Source organism: Cajanus cajan, chromosome 4, assembly GCF_000230855.2.
Source record: "Cajanus cajan strain Asha chromosome 4, NIPB_CcT2T_4, whole genome shotgun sequence".
Classification (NCBI taxonomy): domain Eukaryota; kingdom Viridiplantae; phylum Streptophyta; class Magnoliopsida; order Fabales; family Fabaceae; genus Cajanus; species Cajanus cajan.
The window spans coordinates 53,932,581-53,938,610 of NC_138520.1; the positions used below are offsets into that span (position 1 = coordinate 53,932,581).

The 6,030-nt window shown below is 42.3% G+C and overlaps 1 pseudogene; it reads left to right on the plus strand.

Annotated features, from left to right (window-relative positions):
* The first annotated feature begins 211 nt into the window (after positions 1-211).
* Positions 212-5,072, plus strand: LOC145957365 (uncharacterized; annotated as a pseudogene).
* The last annotated feature ends 958 nt before the right edge of the window (positions 5,073-6,030 follow it).

The window sequence follows — 6,030 nt, forward strand, 5'->3', positions numbered from 1 at the left end:
ATAGCTAGGGCACTTAGTTTGGTCAAAATTTGGAGATACAAAAAATTTTGAAAATTGTTTTCAGCAAAACTTCAAAGGGCCATAACTTTGGCTCTAGTTATTAGAATTAGGCAAACTTTTTTTTTTCATTTTTTGTAGAAAAAAAGATCTATCCAACCCACACACTATGTCTTATGGCCCCAGCTAGATCTTCAAAAAAACGTCGTTTACTATTTCTTTTTTATTTTTGAAGTTTTATTTCACTATTTTTCCAAACTTTTTTAATTTTTTTAAAATAGTTAGGTTTTGAATTTTGTTTTCAAAATTTTTGTGGTAGTGTCTTATGGTTTTAGGATGATGTTGGTGCATTAGTTTTGATATTTTCTGAGTTTTCATAGAAATTCCCAGTTTACCCCTACTGTTCACGTGTCTTGATGCATGTGTGGCATGTAGTGCATGACTAGGAACAATCCACACACTTTGCATCCATTTGATCCTAAAATAGATAGAACATACCATAGATTAGTTAGAGAGCATATAGTCCCACCTGAGACTGATACCCATAGTGTGAGTGTAGCATCTGAAGTTGACTCAACTGAAAATATGGCTGACCAACCTGGACCTCGAGAGAGAACACTTAGGGAGATGGCTGCACCTGATTTCACATATGAGAGTCTATGCATTCAATATCCTGAGGAAGATATTCCTTTTGTGCTTAAAACTGGACTGATCCATTTGTTGCCTAAGTTTCATGGTCGTGCAGGTGAGGATCCACACAAGCATCTCAAGGAGTTCCACATAATTTATTCCACCATGAGGCCACCTAATGTCCCTGAAGATCACATCTACCTGAAGTCATTCCCTTTTTCATTGGAGGATCTTGCCAAGGACTGGTTGTACTATCTGGCTCCTGGTTCAATAACAGGCTGGGATGACTTGAAGAGAGTGTTCCTCGAAAAATTCTTCCCTGCATCCAGGACCACTGCAATCCAGAAAGACATATATGGAATTAGGCAACTCATGGGAGAGAGCTTATACGAGTACTGGGAAAGATTCAAGAGGTTGTGTGCTAGCTGCCCTCACCATCAAATTTTTGAGCAGCTATTATTGCAGTATTTCTATGAGGGGTTGAACATGATGGATAGAAGCATGATTGATGCAACTAGTGGAGGAGCTTTAGGAGATATGACACGTGCTTCTGCTAGAGGGCTGATTGAAAAAATGGCGTCCAACTCACAACAATTCAATATGAGGAGTGATGCCATAGTTGTGAGGGGTGTGCATGATGTGGTAGCCCCAGATTCCACTGAACACAAAAAGCTGGAGAGTAAGATTGATGCTCTCACCACCTTAGTTTCACAACTGGCTGCAAATCAAAAATCAGCTCCACCACCAGCAAAAGTATGTGGCATCTGCACTTCAATTAATCATCCAACAAATGCTTGTCCCTCCTTGCAAGACTCTTCTACAGGTCCTGATGCCCCACAAGCCTATGCTGCAAATATCTACAATAACAGACCAACGCAGCAACAACAGCAGTAGAGTTATGACCTCTCCAGCAATAGGTACAATCCAGGTTGGAGAAATCATCCTAATCTTAGATGGTCTAACCAGCAGCAACAACAGCCATCCCCTCCCTTCCAAAACAATGTTGGTCCTAGCAGATATGTGCCTCCTCCTATCCAACAGCAACAGCAAAGACAACATGAAGCTCCTACACCACCAGCTCCTCAACCTCCTACTTCTGAACCTTCATTGGAGGAGTTAGTGAGGCAGATGACTCTTCAAAACATGCAGTTCCAAAAAGAGACCAGAGCTTCCATTCAAAGTTTGACAAATCAGATGGGGCAGATGGCCACTCAGCTCAATCAAGCACAGTCCCAAAATTCAGACAAGTTACCTTCACAAACTATGCAAAATCTAAAGAATGTGAGTGCCATCACCTTGAGGTCTAGCAAAAAAGTTGATATACCGCCACCTACAGCTGTAGCACCTCTACCTGAGCCTACACTTAAGAAAGAAGGCCATACAGGTAGTAGCAAAAATTTTCATGCAGGTGGACCTTCTTCCAGTGCACATAGTGATGATCTACATCAGCCTCTTATCCCTCTTCAATTTCCACCAAAATCAATTCCAAGCAAAAAGATGGAAGAGGTGGATAAGGAGATATTGGAGACCTTCAGGAAGGTGGAGGTGAACATACCTTTGCTGGATGCCATCAAGCAAATTCCCAGATATGCAAAATTCTTGAAGGAGCTGTGCACTCACAAGAGGAAGCTGAAGGGCAATGAGCGAATTAGCATGGGCAGAAATATCTCAGCACTCATAGGAAAATCTGTTCCACACATTCCTGAAAAGTGTAAGAACCCAGGTACATTTTGTGTACCTTGCATTATTGGTAACAATAAATTTGAAAATGCCATGCTTGATTTAGGAGCTTCAATTAATGTCATGCCTCTGTCTATTTTCAATTCTTTGTCTCTTGGTACTTTGCAACCTACGGGTGTGGTCATTCAGTTGGCCAATAGGAGTGTTGCCCACCCCACAGGTTTTATAGAGGATGTCTTGGTTCGGGTTGGTGAACTAATTTTTCCTGCTGATTTTTATGTGCTTGATATGGAGGACGGATTCTCCCATGGTTCTGTCCCAATCATTCTAGGCAGACCATTTTTGAAAATAGCTCGGACCAAGATTGATGTTTATGCTGGCACTTTGTCTATGGAATTTGGTGATATTGCTGTTCATTTTAATATCTTGGATGCCATGAAATTTCCTTCTGAAGCTCATTCTGTTTTTCGTGTTGAATTGATTGATGATATACTTGATGAGCACATTCATGATTTTCATTCTTCTCATGCTAAGAAGCATTCATTTTCATTTGATTTGTATAGCTATCTTCCATGCATTGAGTCTGAGTCTGAGTCTGAGTCTAAATCTGAATATCAATCTAAATGTGAAATTCATTATGAGCCATCTGAATTTGAAATTCACACTTTGGGTGTTGTACCTCTTGCTCTTGATGTTATACAGTCAGAATGCACTAACCATGTTGCAGGAAGTACAAAAGAATCTGACTTGCAGGTTGAGGTACAGGCTGCGGAACCACTTTTCCCTTCCTTGGTTCCTTCTGATGTTCAGCCAGCACCCACACCAGAATTGAAGCCTCTTCCAGAGAACCTCAAGTATGCTTACTTGGAGGATAATGAGAAGTTGCCAGTGATCATTTCCACCTCACTTGATGCTGTTCAAGAGGAGAGATTGTTGCAGGTTCTAAAAAAGCATAAGAAAGCCATCGGTTGGACCCTAGCGGACATTCCTGGTATCAGTCCATCCACATGCATGCACAGGATATTACTGGAGGATGGAACTAAACCAGTGAGACAGCCCTAGAGGCGACTCAACCCTGTCATTTTGGATGTAGTGAAGAAGGAGGTGACCAAGCTTCTTCAAGCTAGGATCATTTATCCTATATCAGACAGTCAGTGGGTGAGTCCGGTCCAAGTGGTCCCCAAGAAGACAGGCCTCACTGTTGTTAAAAATGAGAGGGATGAGCTCATCCCCACTAGAGTGCAAAATAGTTGGAGGGTCTGTATTGACTACCGGAGGCTCAACCAAGCAACAAGGAAGGATCATTTTCCTCTGCCCTTCATTGATCAGGTGCTTGAGCGTCTAGCAGGTAAATCTCATTACTATTTTCATGATGGGTTCTCTGGTTATTTTCAAATTCATATTGCTCCTGAGGATCAGGAGAAGACCACATTCACCTGCCCCTTTGGTACTTTTTCCTATAGGAGGATGCCTTTTGGCCTATGCAATGCCCCTAGCATATTCCAGCGGTGCATGCTCAGTATTTTTAGTGATTTTCTTGAAAATTACATAGAGTTATGGATGATTTTACTGTTTATGGATCCTCTTTTGATGCATGTTTGGATAGTTTGGATAGAGTTCTGAATAGATGCATTGAGACTAACCTTGTTCTTAATTTTGAGAAATGTCATTTCATGGTAGAGCAGGGTATAGTTTTAGGGCATATCATTTCTAGTCGGGGCATTCAGGTTGACCCTGCAAAGATATTTGTCATTGCACAATTGCTTTACCCCTCTTGCGTGTGAGAGGTGTGATCTTTTCTTGGCCATGCAGGTTTCTACAGGCGTTTCATTAAGGACTTCAACAAGAAAGCCCTCCCACTATCCAGCTTGCTTCAGAAGGATATTGAATTTGATTTTGATGACAGGTGCAAGGAGGCGTTTGATTGCCTTAAGACAGCCTTGACCACCACTCCTATCATTCAGGCACCAGACTGGACAGTTCCCTTTGAGCTAATGTGTGATGCTTCAAATTATGCACTGGGGGCTGTCTTAGCACAGAGGGTTGACAAATCACCTAGGGTGATATACTACGCTTCCAGGACATTGGATGATGCTCAAGAAAATTACACGACCACGGAAAAGGAACTTTTAGCTATTGTTTTTGCACTTGATAAATCTCGGTCATATTTGCTTGGTTCTCGTGTCGTTGTTTTTACAGATCATGCAGCTCTAAAGTACCTGTTGAAGAAGGCTGACTCAAATCCTAGGCTGATCAGATGGATGCTCTGGCTTCAAGAGTTTGACTTGGACATCCGTGACAGGAGCGGAGCACAAAACTTAGTGGCAGACCATCTCAGCAGGATTGAGAGAGCTGAGGACAGTGTTGATGTCTTGCCCATCCAAGATAACTTTCCTAATGAAAATTTGTTGATTGTTTCTTCTGTTTCTGTTCCTTCCCCCACCCCTTGGTTTGCGAACATTGTTAATTATTTAGTTGCTTCTGTTTTTCCTCCTTTAGCATCTAGAGCTCAGATTGATAAACTCAAGAGTGATGCTAAACATTATGTTTCGGATGACCCCTATTTGTGGAAGTTTTGCAATGATCAGGTAATCAGGAGATGCTTGCCAGACCATGAGATTGACTTCGTCCTGCAGTTTTGTCATTCTTCTGCATCTAGTGGTCATCTTGGCATTCAGAGGACAGCTCGCAAGGTGCTTGATTGTGGTTTTTACTGGCCCACCATCTTCAAGGATGCGTGGAAGATTTGCAGCACTTGTAAGTAGTGTCAGAGAGCAGGAGGAGCCCTTTCTTGGAGACAGCAGATGCCTCAGCAGCCCATGCTATTCTACGAGGTTTTTGATGTCTGGGGTATTGATTTCATGGGTCCTTTTCCTGTCTCTTTTGGTTTTTCATATATTCTCCTAGCTGTTGATTATGTTTCAAAATGGGTGGAAGCCAAAGCCACCAGAACTAATGATGCTCGGGTTGTTGTGGATTTTGTCAGATCTAACATATTTTGCAGGTTTGGAGTACCCAGAGCTATTGTTAGTGATCAGGGCACCCATTTTTGTAACAGATCCATGCAGGCTTTGCTCAAGAAGTATGGGGTAGTGCACAAAATTTCTACACCCTACCACCCCCAGACTAATGGGCAAGCTGAGATTTCAAATAGGGAGATCAAGAGGATCTTAGAGAAGATTGTGCAGCCCAATAGGAAAGATTGGAGTAACAGGTTGGATGATGCTCTTTGGGCGCATAGGACTGCCTACAAAGCACCTATAGGGATGTCTCCTTATCGGGTTGTCTTTGGTAAGGCATGTCATTTACCTGTGGAGATAGAGCACCGAGCCTACTGGGCTGTGAAGACTTGCAACTTCTCTATTGATCAGGCTGGAGAGGAAAGGAAGTTGTAACTGAGTGAGCTTGATGAGATCCGCCTTGAAGCCTATGAGAACTCTAAGTTCTACAAGGAGAAAACCAAGAAGTTCCATGACAGCTTGATAGCTAGGAAGAACTTCGTGGTTGGCCAGAAAGTTCTCTTGTACAATTCTCGGCTCGGACTCATGGGTGGTAAGTTACGTTCTAAGTGGATTGGACCTTTTGTTGTTACTAATGTTTTTCCTTATGGTACAGTTGAGGTCAAAAGTGAATCCACAGACAAGAGCTTCAAAGTTAATGGACACCGTTTGAAGCCTTTCCTCAGCAATCCATCCTTGTTGAACGCAGTTGAAGAGGAGATGT